Raw genomic sequence first — 22,073 nt, 5'->3', positions numbered from 1 at the left:
AACAGCGTACCTGTCTCAAAAGTACAATAGGATTATTGAATAGCCACCTCTTGGATTTGCAAGCGTAAATTGTTTACACCATTACAAAGGCATCAAAATCCTTGATGAAAATGTAATGGTAGTGACTAAAGGCTAGTGTTGGAATGTCAGAGCCCAGTCTGATCCTTCGTTTTTGTACTTTGTCAAGTTGGCCAATGGTGATTGTAGCCTTCCAGAGTTGTGCTTCGTAAAATGCTGTAGGTTATCTTGTGCGGGTCTTTGTTCACACATGTATATTTGATCATACAGTGACAAACATTCAATATGGAAGCACATTCATAAAGTTCACTCTTTTCAAGTTCGAAATCATCATACTTCATGTGCCCCTGCCTTTGAAGTTGAAAGTACAGCGAAATTGGACCTTTGCTCATCATCATTTTCCAATAATGATTAATCTAAAGAACAGTTACTCCATTCCATAGAAAAGAGTTTGAAGCAAATAAAATCATTCATCAATCAAAAAAAGTCAGAGCCTCTCCTTCTCCATGTTCTTAACACTTTAAAATTACTGCTCGAGAAATGAGATGCAATTGAGCATACCACAGAACCTCCTAAACTGCAGCATGCAAGAGTACCCCCTAACTCTAAACTAGCAACTCAGTACAGGTTGCACCAAACCTCAAAGGATCGCAAACCCACCAAGCACTACTTCCAGAGGCCTAGCCGAGAACAACTAGAGTCCATTAAAGATTCATTAATGAATAATGAGTGTTGCTCTTGCACAGATCGAATTTCTTCGAACAGTAATCTTCTGAAAACTGTTTGCAGGAGTGGCCAATATACAGTCAATTCTATGCATCTAAATCACTTGATTGTTTTATAAGTCATTTAGAAGTTGAGCAATTAGCCTAGTGTGTATCACCAGATTTTCAAAGAGGCTGGCTGTGTGATACTGTAATCGCAGTTTTTCTAACAATTGTAAGCTCATCTATATCTACTGCTAGAATTATAGATCCGGCAGTTTGTAGTTAGCAATATGATGAGAAGGTATTATCCGTTTTTCAGAAAATCACCTTCCAGATGTAACTAAGCTAATTATTCCATTTAATCCATTGAATTCACATTGGCTTCTCCTAGTAGTTAGGCTTAATGAAAAAGAAATTGATTTTTATGACCCTTCCAGTGATAGCATTAAGCCTCTGTATAAATACAGTATTGCTCGGTGGGTTATATTCCTTGGTCATAAATGTAGTGGTGAGATTGCAGACTGGAAGACATTTCACCCAAAGCATCTGTTGCAAATTGATGGCCTTAACTGTGGGGTTTACATATCAAGGTTAGCTGAGCAAGATCTGAAAGGACAACCAGGCGATCACCCTTTCGATCCCGTTGCCTACAGGAAGTTAATGTTCAACACAATCACTGGGAGAAGCCACTGAAAACCATGCTTGCAGGCTACCCAATTGCCAGAGGTTAAAGCAATGAGTGTCTTCAATAGCTGCACCTTTTCATTCTTCTTTCCTATTTCATTTTCCTGTGTGCCTTAAATATTTTGCATGACATTTTTTCAGATCTTGAGATGACTTGCATCACATGCATCTTCTACTTACTTCTTCCTACTATCTTTTCAAATTTGATGGAGCATACTTCCTAGTTCAGAAGTATAGCATTTGTATCATTTTATGTGCTAGTCATATTTTATTTTTTGTATTGGAAGGTATGCCAAGATAGCAAATTTTTATTTGATTATTCTAGTCATTGCCATACATAACACCTTAAGTCTTCCACAAGGTCATGACTTTTATTTAGCTTTATCTATATGGAAGTGCTAAGGTGCTTTCTATAAAACTGTGCAATATTTTTTGCACTGACATTTGACGTCATGTACATTACAGCTTGCTAAGAGAGCAAATTTTTGTCCAGTCGCTTTGTAAACAGCATGCTAAGAAATGAATACGTCAAGCCGAGTTGCATAGCCATTTCTAATCATATGCAGCATGTCTATAATCATTCAATAACAACTGGCTCTTAATATCCTTCATAAATAACACATGTACATATCTCTCTATTTTCCTAAGTCTTGAAGGCTCAGAATGTTAAGAGAATGTGCAAGGAATTAATTTATCTTCAGATACATTATTTTTTACTTGATAGTTACACCTATACTGTAAATATGTAGATAAGCAGTTTGCATGTCTCTTTCCAAGGACTACTACCTTGTCGCGGTGGAAGGGCTTGTGTGTTCCGTGAAATCTGCACAATATTGGCAAATGATAAGTTTTTCTCATTGTCATGTAAATTCACACCAATAATTAACAAGGGTAGGAACCAGACTAAAGGAAGTAGGTGATATCAAAAGCAGTCTTATCAACAATACCAAAATGGATAGCTGTTGAGTGTTACTTTCATGTACTTAATATTTAAGGTACATACAGATTTTTTTCTGAAAATAGTCTATGTATTTTTGGAAAGTGTGTCTGAAAATAATTTTTTGAAATGAAGATTTTTCTGCGAAAGTATTCTTGCCTCAATTCAATGCCAAAAGAAAAACAGCTATTTTTCTTTTTAACTAAAAATTTCTTTGTCAGCAAAAACATAAGTCCATCACCTGGCCCGAATGATTGATGGCAGTCCCCTTATGTTAATATAACAAAAAATGTTTACCTATTTTATATTCACTATTGGATTTTTACCCCATAATGATGAAAATAAAGATAAATGCCTCATAAGCAAATTGTTCATCAGAAATGTTACCCCAAGTTCACATCGAATATTTACACTGATACATTACTCAAAGATGATTGCCAATAGTTAAATGACATCAAAACCAAGCCACTTTATCATTACGAGACACATTCTAGTCATTAAATGATGTAAAATGCCAATAAATACCGACATGAATATGTACACCAAAAATGTTAAGCTAAACTTTCTGAAACTAAAACAACTCCCATTGCTTTAATTTGCATCAAAAAAGCGTTCTAGTTGTATAATAACACGACATGTTTACCTATTTATTATTCACTATTGAATTTTTACTCCACAACGATGAAAATAAGGATGAATGCCGCATAAGAAAATTGTTCATCAGAAATCTTACCCCACGTTCACATCGAATATTTACACTGATGCATTCCTCAAACATGATTTCCCATAGTAAGATGACATCAAAACCAAGCCACTTTATCATTACGAGACACATTCTAGTCATTAAATGATGTAAAATGCCAATAAATACCGACATGAGGATGTACACCAAAAATGTTAACCCAAACTTTCTGAAACCAAAATAACTCCCATTGCTTTAATTTGCATTAAATATGCGTTCTAGTTGTATAATAACACGATATGTTCACCTATTTATTATTCACTATTGAATTTTTACCCCACAATGATGAAAATAGAGATAAATGCCGCGTAAGCAAATAGTTCATCAGAAATGTTACCCCAAATTCACATCGAATATTTACACTGATACATTACTCAAACATGATTGCCAATAGTTAAATGACATCAAAACCAAACCACTTTATCATTTTGAGACATATTCTATAGTCATTAAATGATGTAAAAGGCCAATTAATACCGACATGAAGATGTGCACCGAAAATGTTAACACAAACTTTCTGAAACCAAAATAACTCCCATTGCTTTAATTTACATCAAATCAGCGTTCTAGTTGAAATAAAACAAGAAATGTTTACCTCTTTATTATTCACTATTGAATTTTTACCCCACAATGATGAAAATAGAGATAAATGCCTCGTAAGCAAAATGTTCATCAGAAATGTTACCCCAATTTCTCATCAAATATTTACACTGATATATTCCTAAATCATGTTTACACATAGTTAGCTAATAGAAAAGCAAACCACTGTATGATTCTGAGACAGATTCTAGTCACAATGTAATGTAAAAGGCCAATAAATACCGACATGAAGATGTACACCGAAAATGTTAACACAAACTTTCTGAAACCAAAATAACTCCCATTGATTTAATTTGCATCAAAAAAGCGTTCTAGTTGTATAATAACACGATATGTTTACCTATTTATTATTCACTATTGAATTTTTACTCCACAACGATGAAAATAAAGATAAATGCCTCGTAAGCAAAATGTTCATCAGAAATGTTACCCCAAGTTCACATCGAATATTTACACTGATACAATCGTCAAACATGATTGCCCATAGCTAGATGACATCAAAACCAAACCACGTAATAATTTTGAGACATATTCTAGTCACGAAATAATGTAAAAGGCCAATAACCCAATAAATACCGACGTGAAGATCTTCACCAAAAATGTTAACCCAAACCATCTGAAACCAAAATCACTCCCAGGGCCTAATTGTACATCAAATATTAATATAATAACGGTTTCCAATTGATTTGTACTTTTCTCTGCGCCTCGAGCCTTAAAACTCGCCTTTGTTTACATTTTTCAATAATATTTCGCTTTCAGCCATCTTGAATTTAGATGTACGTCCACATGTATACCAAGCCTCCGTTCGGAACGATTCGATCGAGCAAGTGGACGGTGAATGTGTTTTGTTATCGTGGGTGTGGTCGTGCTCTGGTCGGAAGGTGGGCGACAGAGATCTGTCGTGGTCCGCGCGCCTGCCCTAAGGCCTCTAAATGTGTTGTCACCCCCCGATGCGAGTTTAAGTGGGCTTACAAAAGTTTCGCTGACGGACAAATGGACCTGAGTTTCAAAGAGAAATAAGATATAATTAGGGTTACTAACCGAAATTTATACATATGATGATCATCTATAAAATTCAGTTCTTTTCAATGTTATTCCTCGCAATGGCAAACATTATACTGCAAAATATTAGAAAAAAGTGGATCGAATGGCAGTCATCACCTGGAAATATAAAGCCTACAGTTGTGAAATCATACGGCAGCTACTTGCACAAATATTTATAATTTTTTTCTGAAAAGAGTAGGAATGAAAAATCACTTACAGAGTAAATATAGTTATTAATAAAGTTCTATTGCTACAACTAAACTTTAATACAGCAGATTTTCTTCTTTTGTGCCTATCTCCTTCTCAGTCTTTGGCAGCAGCCAATTACTTCCTTGTGCAGGCCTGTTTATTTATCCATATCAGTGTAGGTGTTAATAACCTCCCTATTTGCTCTTTTAGCAATGAAACACGGCCACATTACTATTCATGAGCAAGAAATCAGCTTTCATTACGATAAAAAAAACAGCAAACACTTACTTTTAATTGTTTTGAATAAAATGAGAGAAGAAAGGCTTTTCTTCCCTTTCCATTTGCATGTAGTGGAATCCTTTCCTCAAAACGGCATCATCCGCCGAACTTATTTTATTTCCTTCATTAACACCAAGGAGAGTAGGTTATTATAATTCCTATCAGCCAGATTTTATATCTATCCAAATGTGATCCATTTTTGCCCAGTGGATTTCTTGAATGTGTTATGTCCGCGCCAAACTGCAGTAGACTAACATTAAAATAACTCCAAGACTGTTCATTGCATTTCGACATTATGCATATCATGATTTGGATAATTTTGTTTCCTGTTGAACTAAAATATAATATAATTTTCAGATCAGTTTTTTTTTGCGTTAAAGTAATGACAGTGCGAATAGTTTGACACAAACGTAACTTTAATATAAGATGGCCCAAAGATTTTCATTTAAGTGTATTATGTTTCAAAATATTACTGCGCATTCTTGTTGGCATGATCTTTAGTTTTCTCGGCAAGTGCGCGATATGGCGCTTTGAGAGGAAAACTGTTGTCATCCTTTTTACATTTCCGAGACGAATCAAATATCATTGCACTATAATCAGCACATTAATTTTTTCGAATTATTTTTTCTGCGAAATCACCGTGCCTCATGGCAGGAATGTCTACGTTAAGTTACTGCATCTCTATCGTAGATATCCCAGGCTAGAATAATCACGCTTTCACAGTGAAAATATAATTTGATAAAGAGCAAGATGCTGGTTTTAGCGTAATGACGCTATCTTTTTGTTAAATTACACGCCACTAAGAGAGAGAGAGAGGTTTTAATGCCTTGTATGGCTTTTGGTGGAATGACCATTGTAAATACGGAGGGAAACCGAAGAGCAATGCAATGGAGAGAGTGCCAATGGGAATGTCCAAATGATTCAGAAAATGATGGATCAATGAGCAAACACCTATTTGGTCTATCGCTGCGGAGCTTAAATCTAATGGGAAAGAAGAAATGATCGTGTGATTCAGCCTTAATACTTGTTTATCAACACTTAACACTTGAATCCAAGCCAGCCAGCACTGTGGGCTGAAATTGAAAAAGGCTGCTCAAAAATCATTGCACCCATAAGTTTTGCTAAATTAATACAATTAATATTGCTGAGAATGATGCAGTCCACCATATTGTTTAGGAATGCAATAACAACTAAAAACACGGTAAAGTGATGCGGGAAACATAGTTGACGGGAGTGGGTTGACATTTTGGTACGAAAATATCATGGAAAAGATATAATTTCTTCTAATCCCAGCTGAAAATTTATATTGTGTTCAGTACTGAAAATCAACCGAATTCAACTGAACTCTACTGTACCCTACTGAAATCTACTGTGGCTCTATTGGTTTCTACTTCACACTGTTCAGTAGCCTACCGAAACTCTACTGAGTTCTTAAATAGATGTAGAATTAAGTTATTGCTCTTTTGATCACTGGAGAAATATAGTTATTTTGACTATATGTATCAAAGAACAGGTTGGCATTACGACAAAAAATTATATAATATATAAATTTCTTAGGATTTTAATGATAATCAGGGAAATCTGTTACTCGATCCATATTAAATTCTCGGAATGAACAACATTTTTGTAAAAGCTGCAGATTTTCAATTAACACCAAGAGCTTTTTTAAAAAAAAGGCATCAAAAAGCCCATTCAGATGCAGAGGTATATTAGAAATCCGACTTGGAGGGATTCTCAAATCAAGTACCCTAGTAGCAATGGATATCCATACAATATCCATAGATGGTTACCAATATCCATTAAGCATTACATCTAAAAGTAATATTGCGTGGATATTGCAGTGATGTAAATTTACTATTGATTTTTGGATATTAATGGGAATGTAGACATTTCTTTAATTCCATTCAAGCATAATAGGTGAACATAATTACTGAATGCAATGTGCACCAGGGGTGCAGCCAGGAATCAAGGCTAGGGGGGGTTTTAGGCGGAACTAACACTGGGGGGTCTGAGGGTGTGGAATACCCGCCAGGGCCCTTCGAGGGCCCTCCCCTAGAATAATTTTCAAATAAATGGCTCAAAATGGTGAGTTTTACGGCTTTCTGAGGGATATTTTATTGATCCCTTACACTATATTCTAGAGGTAATATTAATCAAATTAAGTGAAATGGATTAAACGTAAAAATTTCTCCAAGCTCTAAGGGTAGGGGGGTTTATCCCCCAAAACCCCCCCTCGCTGTGCCACTGATGATACTAACCATGGTTGCAATGCAAATAGTAATTTGAACAAAATAATTTAGGCAACAGCATCCCAATGACACTCCCTATCCCGCGCACTGGAAACCCATGGTCTTTTATTGAAGTCGTTTCCTCAACCTGCCGCACGTTTGCCGGGGCGGCGCCACGTATTCTGGAGGGCAAGCATAAGCGGGTAAGTCCATTTCCTTATCGTTGAGTGCGTGCTACAGGTGAGTGGAAATGGTGATTTTTGTAATTAATGAAGATTTAGTTTTAATTTATTTTCGTATGTCAGTTTTCTGCATTATTTCCTCATTGTTCTACATTAATATTATGTGGATATATATAGTATAGATTTACATAAAAAAGGAAAATTCCGTGGACGTGTATGGTACCGCGTTGCACCACTGGTTATGGACACAGAACTTCGGGGATTTCGCTTTTTAGAGTCCCCAAGGATCCTGAGAAGCGATGAAATAGCTGTACGATTCCTTTTTTTGGTGTGCCAAACCTCCAAAATTTATACATATTTTAAATTACAGGTTCTGTTGTTCCAGTGGTCAATGTCATTCAAAGTGGAGGAATTGAAGTAACACTGAGAAAATGCAAGATGTACGACGGCTCTCATCATTCTCTCTTACTAAATTGAATCTATTTTAATATAAATGTTAAATTGTGTGTGCTTAAAATTTATTTTTAATGAGATTATTTTGCATTGATTGTATAAATATTTTCAGTTTCAATAGAATTGTGTAATCATTCTGGAAATGTAGATTTGTTGTGTGTGTACATTATATACGTCGGAAAATTGTGAATCGTTTTCCATCTTAATACCTCTTTCAATGATTTCTTTTAATGCAGCTGATATCGATGGTGCAACTCTCATGAAAAGTACATTTACTGCTTATAATAGCCTGTGGTTTCTGTCGTATATACTTATCTTATTTTTGGGAGGGATAATATTTCAGATATGCCAGTACCTACAATTGATCAGACATCCGCAAATATCTCGGGTTATATCCATTGTACTGTTTTCGTGGAAGTGTATTCGGAAATTATTTGCAAAATCTCTTTCGTTCTTATCTTTCAGATGGTATGTTACTTCCTTAAATGTCAAATTATTCCTTTGGTGAGCAGACAAGCATCGTTATATAATAGACTTATACGGTAATAATACTACTCCCGGAAATTATTCACCCTGTTCAACGCTAAAATATGCGTATTCTAAACCCGCAAAACCCTCAGAACTTTGTTTTTTAGGTTTGCTGTGTACTGCCTTATTTTATCACTCGATCGAGACTCAGGAGAGTAAAAACATTAACATACGAGGTTGTACCAAAAGTAAGGTTCCCATATTTTTTACAAATACAAAACTATGTTTATTTATATTAATTTTCACATCGTTGAAAAGCTTATAATTTTGCCTATTTTTCAACGTAGTCTCCATTTTTTTCGACACATTTTGAAAGACAGTGGTCCAGCTTTTTTATCCCTAAGTTGAAGAAGTCTCCCGCCAACCCGTTGAGGAAGGGTACGACCTCTGCTCGGACTTCATCGTCGCTCTTGAAGCGTTTGCCACCTAAGAGTTTTGTTTCGGGGACATAATGAAATACCCACGCTCTATCTCCGGTGACGATAGAGACCAAAAACTCCTCCCCACCCCTTAAATTGTTGAAGAAATTTGTGAGCACACTCGAGGCTTTGCTGTATGTGTCCGTCAGTCAGCATACGGGGGACCCAGCAAGCACACATCTTGCAATAACCTAAATTTTCTGTTAAAGTTCTTTCAATTGTGCCGTGGAAGCTCAAGGAATGCGTTCAACAAGTTCACGGACAGTGACCCTCCGATCTTTGAGCAGCTCACTGTTGATCTTCTGGACAATCCAAAACCGGCGATCTTCCACTCCGTTCTTCATCGTGAACTTCCGTGCGACCCTCGGCAAAAGCCCTGCAGCATTTACGGACGAGCTGAAAGGACATGCACTCTTCACCATAAAGTCCAGTCAGTTGCTGATGAATCTCCAATGGCGGTAACTTCCTTGCAAGGAAAAATCGGATTATTGCTCGATCCTCACACTTGGTGGGAACGGGGATCATCACTTTCATTGTCGACGGTTGTTAAGCCAGTAATGAGCGACACAGTGAATCGCCAGCTGGCGGACTCGAGAGTAGGGGAACCACTGCGCACGGCAATGTTGTGGGATTTAGCGTAGCACCTTTGCTCAACATTGTGGATCATTGGGAACCTTACTTTTGGTACAACCCTCGTATATGTCACTTCATAAGAAGTATTTCACTTCGGCCTTGGTAAAAAGCCGTTTGCGTTTCTGATTTTATATTTGTAAATAGTGTTTGAAAGCGAGGAATAATATCTATATTATAAGGCCGCGGAAACATGCCGATGGACTCAGAGGCAATGGTGCGTACGTTACTCCTATGACAACTTATATTGACGTTTACCACAAGATAGTTATAAATAATTATTTCCTTAAAAATACCTTTCCTCACAAAATAAGGTTTTAACTGCTGAAAATCTTTCGTTATGGCTGCAACTGATTGTAATACAAAGGTGTGGAAGCAGACGAAGCTGAAATCCAACGACTTCCATTTGATTAATACTCACGTTCGAGAACGTTTTCAAGGCATTTTTCGCTATAAGATGTTAAGTGAATATGAAATTGTTACTTAGTAACCACTGTCGATGTGTTTATCTTCATTTTTGCCATAAATTAGTTCATAATTACTGAAGTATCGTATACAGATACGTAGGGAACTTGCCCTTCAGGATAGGTGGCGCCACTACCGGCCTCAACGGGAAACGGCTTCATTAAATGACCATGCCTGGACGGAGAGTTTCCAGACCTTCTCATATTCTAAGACCGTGGGCAACAGAATGTAAAAACAGGGACAAGCAAGTATTTTTACAACCTATAGTAACAATGGGAAATATATATTTAGCGTTTAAAATACCTAAGTTACATATTTTGCCCATTATATTACGTAATTATTTTTTTAATTTGATAATATATATAATATAATATCGTATTTTGAAACTTGCGCCATAACGACCGGCGGCCATCTTGTATACCATGTGACCCAACAGGCATCACTATTGTTCTGAAATTTTGTTTACATTCGTAGTTACTGCATTTTGTGACTTCGCGAATTTAGCTGCTCTGTAGAATCTTATTTTACAAGCAAATTTACGTTGAAGTACGCAATGGAAGAGGAATATAATCCATGTTTCGCACTGAAGACTAACCAAAAGGGATTGGAAGATTACTATTTCAGGCACTTTGAAATCATCGCCGGATTAAGTTTCTGTATGCTCAATTACCGGATAAAGTGTATCTTAGGGGCACGAAGAGATATAAGAAGATACCTTTGTTAGCATCAACACATCTCTGCTGAGCTGATCATTTAAATGTAAGTAAATGGAACATTTTTCTTTTCGTTAGTAAATCACCGAACTATCTATGGTAGATATGCGGTTCATTAATCGTATGTACTAATACGATTAATGAACCGCTAATTTCATTCCAATAAGCATTTATGATTACTAATTACTATGCTCACAGTGTAATTACTACTTAGCATGATCTTTGCTTTCTCGGCCATAGTAAAAATACAATCCATTGAGACCGATTAAGTTGAAATATCAGGGTTCTCGCAGAAGAATCCACTTTGTTAGCAGTTCGTTATGGCATTAAAGTATCAGTCTCAATCTCAATTAAACGTGTACGAAGGGGTTTTTTCTTGAAAATTAATAACCATTGGGAATTTGTCGAAAAATCATGGTAATTTGTATAGTATACTTTATTAATTTCATGGCAGATTTCCGAGTTGGCCATCGTTGGAGGCAACACTTCTAAAGGCCTGGTTACACGGTACATGAGAATGTACAAGAAAATGTGAGAATGTCTGAATCTCAGAATGAACGCGAAAATGCACCGTGTCACCACGCAAAATGCAAGAATGTATGAATTTCTGAACGCCTGCTCTAATTTCGTTCAGGCAATCATACAATTTGAACTCAGAGTCACCTGGTGGCAGACTACGAAAACGACACATTCATTTCATCTGGCTTGTATAGGCGACTTCTTTGTTTACGCACGGCCCCGATAGTTATTTGGATTTGATATGATCTTGCTTGACTTGGATATCTCACTGATTGGATATGGGTAGCGAAAGAATGGAACACAAGAAAAGGGGATGGGTAAAAGGAAGGATCAGATGGAAAGGCCATTAATGTATGAACCGCGAGAATTGTCCAAGAATGAGATCCAAATGATCGTTAAAAGGTCATAAAAAAGCCTGTGATAGGTAAAGAAATAAGTTTCAAGTACTATTTACGCTGTATTTACTCGAGTTCCTGTTTTTGAATCAAGACCGACTGCAAAACGAGTCGAAATTTTAGGTGTTGCGTTGACATGCAGCGAACGCTATGGGCATCGCAGTAATAAATATTGAATTTACCTTGCCAAAAGCCTCATATTTCTATTGTATTCCTGTAGCGTGCACCGATTCACAGGATAAGGATGGAGGGAAATCCCGACACACTCGCTTTCAAGACTAAAATTCAACTGCCTTTATTATGTCCTGTTTTTTATATCACAAGGCTTAAGGGCACGAGAAAATTTTAAAATGTGCTTTTATTATGGAACACTACTATCCAACAAAATTTGAACGATATCGGCGAAAGATACTTCGTGAATATTCCTTGTTAGGGGCTCCTTTCGACAGCCGCCCCTTGCATTCCTTATTTTTCTCCGTGGTTTAATCGTTATTTATTTATTTCAACAACGCCTTGGCAACCCAAAATATTCACAATCCGAAGGTTGACGTTAAAACAGCAATTATATTCGCCAAATATGCGTTTGAGGCCCCACATAGACATTTTTTCTATCCTCTTCCTAGGCCTGTCATCAGTGGATACCGTGCAGTTATGTAACGTGCGCACGCTCCGTCACGTGTTTTCAAACCTTCGATGAAGATTATTTTTAATGACTCATATCTCAGCTATAAAACATTATTCATCCGCGAAATTTTCGGCAAGTACATTTGACTTAAGCATCTTATTGTTCTAGTACTTTTAAAAAAGTTTGCATGTTCCCCATTGGTTTATATTTGAAGTTGAAATAATTTGTTGCGCATTTAAAATGTACGAAAAAATGTCCGAAAAAATGTACCGTGTAACCACCTACTCGTGGATCTTGTCCATGAGAATGTACAAGAATCTGTTCAGAAAACCATTCAGAAAAATGTACAGAATCTTGTACATTCTAATGTACCGTGTAACCAGGCCTTAAGGAAATGAGTATATGAACTCCCCGGTATGTCATGAAAGACAAGTTGGCAGCCAACTATAGCTGGATAGGCTACAAAAAGAAGAGTATTTTCTGAGCTTGGTCTGAAAACAATAATTTTTTGTTAGGGTTTTTATTACATGTTTTTCATCATTAGATGAGAGGGTAGATACTGGGGCAATTCTAAATCAAAAGGATATTTCTTTGTGAAAACACCCCTAACAAATATCTATCCCTTCCTTAGTAAGACTTATTTCTTAAGCTCTTCATCCCCACTACATAAGTTATTGTCTAACATATCTCCTCCTTATTTTTCAATAAATTGTTCCTTCAAAAATTTTATAAATTACCTATGATGATTAATTGGACTACATATTGTTGATATCATTGTCATAGGGAATACCTCTTCTTTTAAAGATGGAGTCCGACATTCTCACCTAATTGTTTCATCTAAGGAACTAGAAAATTACATAAAGGATTGATTTAGACATGCCAAATTTAGGGATGCCTAGAGGAAAGGCCATCATATTGATCATCCTAATCGAGGAGAGGAGGACCAAGCCCATGTTATCAGAGCGTATGCGTTTTTGACGTAGTTCTGGAGCTGTGGCCCAGATGGCTCTAAGGCTCACAGCTCCAATCGCGCGGGCTATTTGACTCTCGTCGTATAGAGCGCTCCACATTCAGTTGACAGTAGAGGTTCTTATGGAGATTCGTTTCCCATGTTATTCTCCATAAGGCCAAGAGCGCGGTTCCAATCCGTCAATTACAGCATGAAAATTAAGATTGCGCTCTGCATTAGTTAAAAAATGCATTCTAATGTAGAATGAGACGCTGCATTCACTGGTACCAATAGTTTTTTGATAAAAGTTATAACAAAAGCTATGAAAAAGCTATTCTCCTCTCTATCCTAATCAATAGTGCAGTTCTCACTTATTAGTACTATTAGTGTGGAATTAATTTTCCCATATTATGTCAATTGTTGTTTTAAGTTTTAAGTTATGTTGAATAACAATATTAAATTTCCTTTTTAATGTTAAATTCGATATCTTTGTGGAAGTATTCTAAAGCTGTTTATTAGTGTAGCTTGTTTCAAAATTTTGTTTGAAAATATTACTTTAGCTGTTCCACTTTGGGCATACATTAGAAAATAAATAGATTTGTGATTACATAAATGCATAAAAGTACCAGAATTTCTTTTTCTGTTAATAACCAAATAATTTTCATTAATGATTGATTTTTTCTAACTTTTGCTATGAAATGAATCATCTAAAGTTAACCATGCCAGTTTCTAATGACTTTTTCAATGAAATTGATCTCTATATTCTCTTTATTGGGTTCATTACATAATTTCTAGTAAATTCCCATTTCAATATGAAACCGTATGTAAATTATGAGCAAATAATTACCATATTCCTCTGAATATAGTCCCCCCCCTAATTTTGAGCCTTGAGTTCCGGGAAAAAATAAAAAAAAGGGTTTGAATATAGTCCTCTCCCTCAACTTTTATCACGGGCATTTTTGGAAAAAAAGGGGGGACCATATTCAGACGTATACGGTACTATCCTCAGCATTTCCAGTGAGAGAGTGAAATATGTATTTTCAATCTCCCTCTTGAAACGTTAGTAAGTGATTTATTTTGCACATTAGATGAAATGATAGCTAATGTTTTGATACAGTTAATAGCGTTTCGTGACACAGAGGTTAAGAGCTCCTGGTTAGTCTAATGAGATATTCAATTAACTGTTTGACTCTGTTAAAAATTCGTAATAGGTTACAAAACCTGGTAAGCTTCTGAAGGTGATTGCTTGACTACAGATGATGTTTGGTTGCCTACCGAACCACGACCACCGAGAGACAAGGCCTGAGCGCTCCATCGTGACGTCACGAGTCGTAGGCAGATGAAGGGATTTTTCAATTGAAAAAAAAATTCAATTGGAAAATTTTCCATTGAAAAATTCAATTGAAATTTGTCACTTTTCAATTGAACATTTCAATTGAAAAAATTACAAATACATAAATACATCCAATATGGTAAACTTATTATTAGGTAGGATATACTTAAAATCTAAATTTCACGAATCCCGAATAAATAAACTATGTGAACAAAAATTAAAGTTGAAATATTTTTAGAAGCAGTGTCATGAAAACTTTAATTGGGCTTTTCCACTCGTTACATCACTTCTCACAATCATGAATAGTTATCGAAAAGCTGTATAGTTTTGCCATGATTATCAGAACAACAACTATACCACGAGAGCCACATCTTTTACCAGTTCAAACAGTACGTTGAATAGTTGTCGAAAAGCAAACGTTTTTCCGCGATTACCGATAACAACTTCACCAACTCTCACACGTCTTTATCTAAGAAAGGCTTCTTTAAAATAATAATTCTGGTTTCGCATTGAGCCAACATAACTTGTTTTTCACAACAGAAACATGTCACTCAAGTTTATACAAGAACACGGGAATTTCACTTCACACAAACAAACCTGCGTGATACACACTATTCCGACAATGCTAGTAGTTTTTTGTCGGCGACGTTACGCACGTACGCATAATTAAGTTATATAAATATGCTTACATTTTAAACACAAACGTTAGTATAACCAGTCAAAAAACTGAAGGCAAACGATACATTACTAAATGAACACACTACAGCACAACAATCACATCAAGACTTCCACTATATCACCGAAGAAACACACGAATGACCTAAAACAACGCTGTGGGGATCAAGCACAGGTTAAATAACAAAGATACTAAATAGTCTTTACTCCACAAGAAAAAATTAACCACAAATGACCACAACCCAGTCAACCATGAGCACGTAAACATATGAATAACGGTATAACGGTATTTTTTATTTCCATTGAAAATAGGAGAATCCAATTGAGTATTTGAGATTTCAATAGAATATTTGGGAATTCCATTGAAAATTTGAGAATTCAATTGAATATTTGAAAATTCAATTGTACCTTTTCTTCGAATTCGATTGAATTTCCTATTATTCAATTGAACATTGGTATTTCCAATTGTAAATTTGAAAATTCAATTGTATTTTTGGATATTCAACTGAGAACAAGGAAATTCAATTGAAAATTGGCATTTTCAATTGATTTCAATTGGAATTTTCAATTGTATCGGTTGATTTTTTCCAATAGGGCTGTACTAAAAGACTATAAGAATATATATTTCATCAGATTCGTGCTGTTGACTGTAGTTCGTGCATTGTTGGTGATGCACGATGCACGATGTAGAAAGACTTTTAAACAAGACTTCCATAAAATACAGGTAGGTAAAAATGATTTTATTTTCATTGTATGTGATGGAGATAACTTTCTATTTTTGTAGACGTTCTTTTTTCTGTTAATGCACTTTTTAATATGCAATGTTATCCGTGAGCTGGTGCATCAGAGGCAGTGAATAATACAACATTGGAGAATAAGTGCAATTAAAGGTATTTCTTATTCAATTATTTGTCTAGCGAAAATCACATTTCGTTGAGTGAGTAAGTTATTCAACTGTAAACATTATCGAAATCTTGACATTGACAATGTCTTGTTCACCAAAGGCTGTAATCTTATACTTAACAGATTTGTTACGCATTGCGTTTGATATTAAAGTTGTTAGGAGATATTTGTGTATCCCGATTCATTAAACTTTAAATAGAGGTATTTCTGAATGGGTATCATTTGCGATCATGATAAATAATATTTAGATAAAATTCGTCATAATAGTAATTCCCAACCCCCAATAATAAGTAATCCCCAATTCATGCTAAGGATCTCCATCTAGCGCATTAGCACTAGATATTGATATTTACTTCCTACGTAATTCTATTGTGGGTACCATCCTCTCCTAAGCTTACGAAGGGAAACTGCAGTCACACCTTATTTTTATATCAATCACTTGGTTGAGTTATGTGAAAATTAATTGATAAACGTGTTTTTCATTTTATTACGTAAAGTCGTTATGTTATGATATTACGTATGAATTCGGTGTTACAGTGGAACATAGTCTCGACGTTTTTTGTATCTGAATTAAATAATTTAGAGAGACTGTCAGACTCGTAGAAATTTATTGTACATTTCTTAGCCCCTCAGAAAAACGTTTCTCTTGATTAATATTTATTTTCATATTGTAGCCAACATACCATGCGCTAGTTTTACGTGAAAGTGGAAATATTGCTTATATCTAATCAACAAGCCAATCTTATATCTAGCCAACTTAAAAGTAAACGATCCTTAAGTAACAAATGACAAACAAAAAGTGTAAGACCTCCCACAGTGACCATAACAGGCCGCACGCCTTTTTCGGGGGAGTATAGGGGGGCAGAGCCTCCCCAGCAAGCAAAGCGAGTATTATTAATAATACGGTCAAGCGTAGGACGCCTCGCGCGAAAAAATCTAAATGCTTAAATGTTTTTATGAAAAACTCCATTTACGGGTGCCACTTACATTTTTATCGTAAGGAAGATGTCATCATCACTTGTCAACAATCCTAGGATTGGTATGACGCAGCTCTCCACTCAATTCTCTAATCAATTCTCTATCAGCTAATCTTTTCACACCTACGTATTCCTTCTCCGTCACATCTCTCTTTACTTGTTCCATATATTTTGTTCGAGGTCTTCCTTTTCCGATCTTGCCTTCCACTTGTCCTTCGACGATTGTCTTCATCAGGCCATCATGTCTCAAGATGTGGCCTATAAGGTTGTTCCGTCTTCTTGTTAAGGTTTTCATGAGGCTTCTCTTCTCTCCTACTCTTTTTAGGACTTCCTCGTTACTAACTCGGTCGATCCATTTGATCTTCAACATTCTTCTGTAGCACCACATTTCCAAGGCCTCTATCCTTGCTTTCTCCGCTGCGGTCATTGTCCATGCCTCACTTCCGTATAGGAGCACACTCCATATGTAGGTTCTTATAAATTGTTTATTTAATTCCATATTTAACTTTCTCGCTGTAAACAGGTCTCTCTTTTGGTGGAATGCTCTCTTCGCCTGAGCTATTCTGCTGATAATTTCTTTCTTACTTCTCCCGTCCCTAGTTATCTTGCTTCCCAAATAACTGAATTCATCTACCTCTATCAGTTTTTGCCTCCCTATTTTAATGTTAGTCTTGACTTCTTCTCTTCTGCTGCATACTAATATCTTGGTTTTCTTCGTGTTTATTTTCAGTTGATATCTACTCATTACCCTACCCATATTAACCAGAATATTTTTCAAATCCTTGTTTCTGCTATAACAGCAATGTCATCGGCAAATCTTAGCATGCTAATTTTTTCTCCATGGATATTCACTCCCAATGCCTTTTCTTTGATGTCATTAATGGCTTTCTCAATGTAAACGTTGAAAGTTACGGGTGACAATGCACAGCCTTGTCGCTCTCCTTTCCTAATTCTTGCTTCTTCACAGCTGGGCCCTGATTTTATCACCGCTATTTGGTTTTTGTATAAACTGCGAATGATTCTTCTGTCATTGTAAAGAACCCCAATTTCCTTTAGGATTCCAAGCATTTTGCTCCAATCCACGTCGTCAAATGCCTTCTCTAAGTCCACGAACGCAACGAACGTTGGCTTTTTCTTTTCCATTCTCTTCTCTATGAGCAGTAGGCCGGACCTTATTTTTCAGAATTGAGAAAAGTTTTGTTTTCCTAGTCTCAAAAATCCAAATGATGTTTATATTCACATGTTAAATTTGGTTACTTTAAAATAATGGCAACCCGTGCCCCAAGGGCCCTAAGAACTGAGGACCCCCAATTGAGTTTTTTTTTAGCAAAAAAGTGCTACTTCTATGTAAAACGTAAAAGTGAAGCCCTTTAGGACCGATATCCTGTTTGTTTTGACCTATCTCTAGGCGTTTACGAGATATCGTCCGTCGTAATGCAATCCACCCCCAGGGCGCTACCCCGAACCGCGGCGTCGCTGAGGTACGGGCCGCACCACTTACTAGAGACTTCCCCTCCACCCCCTCCCCTCAGAAAAAGAAACGTTTGATGGATATTGTAAGGGAGGGCCCCTTCCGGTTGCCTCCCTTCACTTCGCATCGCGGAAGAGACATCGGGTCTCGGTGAAATCACATCGCATGGTGTCATAGGTTAGTGACAGAGCTGCATAGCAAGTACTACTCATCATGCGCCCATGTGTCACGGGAGGGTTCTCCTGGTAACTTCCTCTCCTGCACATTTCCTTTTCCTGTTTTAATACTGGATTGCTAAATGCAGCAGTAAATAAACGGCGGTGGCCAAACAGCATCAAGATGACCAAATGAAACAATGATATATTTGCACGGTGAGGTACTCCCTAGATCGGCCTCCCAAAAACGTAAATGATAGCAAGAGAGTAAATTTGGGTAACTTCGCAGGTGTAGCAAAGCCAGCATAAAAATGAGCCGAATAATATCTCCCTTATCAATTCCTTATATCCATCTCCTGATTTGAAAAAGGCGTTGCTCTTACAGCCTGGAATTCACAAACGGTTTGTCCATCACTTGGATTCTGGGCATTGAAATTACATTCTTTACATTCATACGTTTCGTCTTGATCCCCAGGTTGCTCCTCTTTCACCTTACCTTCCATAAATTCCGACATTATTTACTAATAAAGAGAATCTTGGAGAAGTCTTCCATTAAATGCGATGGTTACTAGTGCATCGCAGAGGTATTTAATGGCAAAACTGAGCTGCGTGACCTCTGATGTTTTCAATGCGAAAATTGATATGTCGTCACCTCCGCCCCCGCTGTGCGTGTAAAAAAACGGGTCGCTCAGGTAGCAAAAGAGTAATTTTCAAATTGCAATAAGTCGGCCAGGGAAAATTGCACACGGTTGAGTTGTGCGAGGAGTGGTTTGGCGGGAGGGAGAGGCCGCTGATTCCGGTTTGCATCCCACTGGGACTTGGCGGGAGATCGTCTCGTGCGGGGTCACTGGATCGCAGGCCTCCCTTCCCCACTGACACCACAGAGAGAGAGAGAGCAAGCCAGCCAGTCCTCACTTCCCACTGCACCTGCACACATCCCTAGAGAGCAGACGCCACCTGCGTGAGTACCACTCCTCATCAATGCGTTTCTATTTCCATCTCTTTGTCTCACCTCCTGCTTCTATTTGTGCTCATAGATATTTATCAATCCTTCCGTCTGCGTGAGTGTGTCTATCCTCCATTTCATTTCCTCTTTCGTGCAAAGAACAAAGTTATTAAACCTAAAGTCGGTAAAATATTCACGAAAGACTTATCCAGGACCTGGCAAAAGCACAGTCGAGAAATATGCAGGCAAGAAAATCTAAAATTCGGACTTATTAAAAGAATTCTTGGAAAATGCGATGAAAAAGTAAAACAACGATGTTATTATTCTCTCGCGAGACTCCATTTGGAGTATGTCGCAGGTGTATCAGACCCGTATGAAAAAGGAATGGTTTTGGATATAGATAGAATACAGAAGCGAGCAGTAAGATTTGTTATATATCGTTACAAAATACGTAGTGTAACTGAATTATATAGAATTCAATTTGGAAAGGTGAAACCAATGCAAGGGAAAATCTTCTGCGGAAGTTTCAGGTAGAAAATGTTTAGCCTGATGCTCAAGATTTGAGATACACTAATCATTGCGGTAGAAACGAATACCTAGTTAAGATTAGGGAAATAGACTTCAGAACCAATAGTTTTAAGATGCCGCTTCTTCCGCAAGCAAAAAGGTACATAATACCGGCGATAGTTTAGCTCGGGGATAGCTTGACTCGGCCTACGTAAAATAGGCTCTGCATTAGAAGTCAGTATCTTATTATATTCGTACATACTATCTCTCGAAATTTTTTGTCATAAGCATGAATCTCTTTCTACGATAACTCTTCGTTTTTTCTACTACTAATTGGTAAATGTATTTGCATGGTAGCATATTCGTGCTCTTAGCTTCTTCCTTGTTTCTAGTCTGACCACGTGTCGCTGTCCTGAGTGCCTGGCCCGTCTCCGGCGAACGGACGCGTGTCTGATTAAGGCTAAGATGTACGCTATGTGCCTAGCGGGGAATCACCCCGTGCCACACGCCCTGCCCGGTGGCACCGTACCTCGTCGATGTAGATGCGTGTAGTGATTGGTACGTCGCTAGTCATTTGTTTATTTTGAAGTGAAAACTTCTTATGTCGCGTTGAGCACTTTTGTAGATGCGTAAAAGACATTGGACTCGCGTCACTGCACCGTCACCGCTACTACGAATTTGTATAATTATGTATATTCTGTATATACACAGTATACTCTCTAATTACACAGTACTTGGTGAGGGGTACAAACCATTAGACTCGCATCACCGTCACTAGTTCATGCTCGTGCAGGAGAGAAGATGAATAGTGAAGGTTAGTACAATATAACTCAATTTATTTTAATGCGTTCAATTTGAGTAGCTTATACGAATATTGTGCCATAAAATTAATTTATAAATGTGAAGTGTTTATAATTATATATTGTAGAAACATAAAAAAGTAAAACACGTGGAGAAATTTTTTTAATCTCCGGTGTATGCATATACATATAGACAGCTGTCTCGCGAACTTTTATGTAGCGCATGCGCGCATTCTGTGGTTTTGAATCCAGAGGTGCGTTCCGAATCACGCATCATGCGCATCAACGCATGACCTTGATGCAGCCGTTCCGAAATTGCATTAAGGCATTGATGCGCTTATGCTGATGCGTGATTCGGAACGGCTTGATGCGATATGAGCGGGAAGCATTCCGCCGTTCAAAATACCCGCAGGCACCAGTGCTGGAAGATAGTTTAATCAGTACATCTACATCTACATACATCTACATAATACCCTGCGAGCCACCTCTAGGGTGTTTGGCAGGGGGTGATCAATCACCAGCATGCAGCATGCATTTGGACTCCCACATGCACACCACACCGCCCAAAAAACGTCCCGCATAATAACAAACTAAACTACTATATGCTGTTAGAAATAGAATATAGAATAGAATTTCAGAAACATGCATTACGTTTTACATAGGTTAGTAGGCTACACTACAAGTCATGCAATCTATTTACGAGTTCTATTGCTGCCGTTATAATCTCTAATTGATCGTGGAAAAAATGACATTCGGAATCTGTCTGTTCTGCAATCTATCTCTCTTATTTTATTTATATGATCTGATCTTCCGTAGTACGTTGGCGTCCGCAAGATATGGTTAACTTCGTCAGAAAAGACACTGCTCTTGAATTTATCTAAAAGGTTTAGTCTATTTTTCAATCTACGGTCCGACAGAGATTCCCATCCGAGTTTATCTAAGAGGTCAGTTACACTAACAAGACTATCGCAACGACCTTTCACATACCTGGCAGCTCTTC

At 37.2% G+C, this 22,073-nt stretch overlaps 1 protein-coding gene across 1 annotated transcript in view; it reads left to right on the top strand.

Annotated features, from left to right (window-relative positions):
* The first annotated feature begins 19,643 nt into the window (after positions 1-19,643).
* LOC124154748 overlaps positions 19,644-22,073 on the top strand; it is a 92,908-nt gene continuing 90,478 nt past the window's right edge. Inside the window, exon 1 of the mRNA XM_046528653.1 lies at positions 19,644-19,781. The gene's annotated coding sequence lies outside the window, so the exon portion shown is untranslated. The remainder of the gene's footprint in view (positions 19,782-22,073) is intronic.

This window comes from Ischnura elegans, chromosome 2, assembly GCF_921293095.1.
Source record: "Ischnura elegans chromosome 2, ioIscEleg1.1, whole genome shotgun sequence".
Taxonomy (NCBI): Eukaryota; Metazoa; Arthropoda; class Insecta; order Odonata; family Coenagrionidae; genus Ischnura; species Ischnura elegans.
The sequence above is the reverse complement of the archived record's forward strand: the minus strand, read 5'-3'. Positions and strand labels throughout refer to the sequence as shown.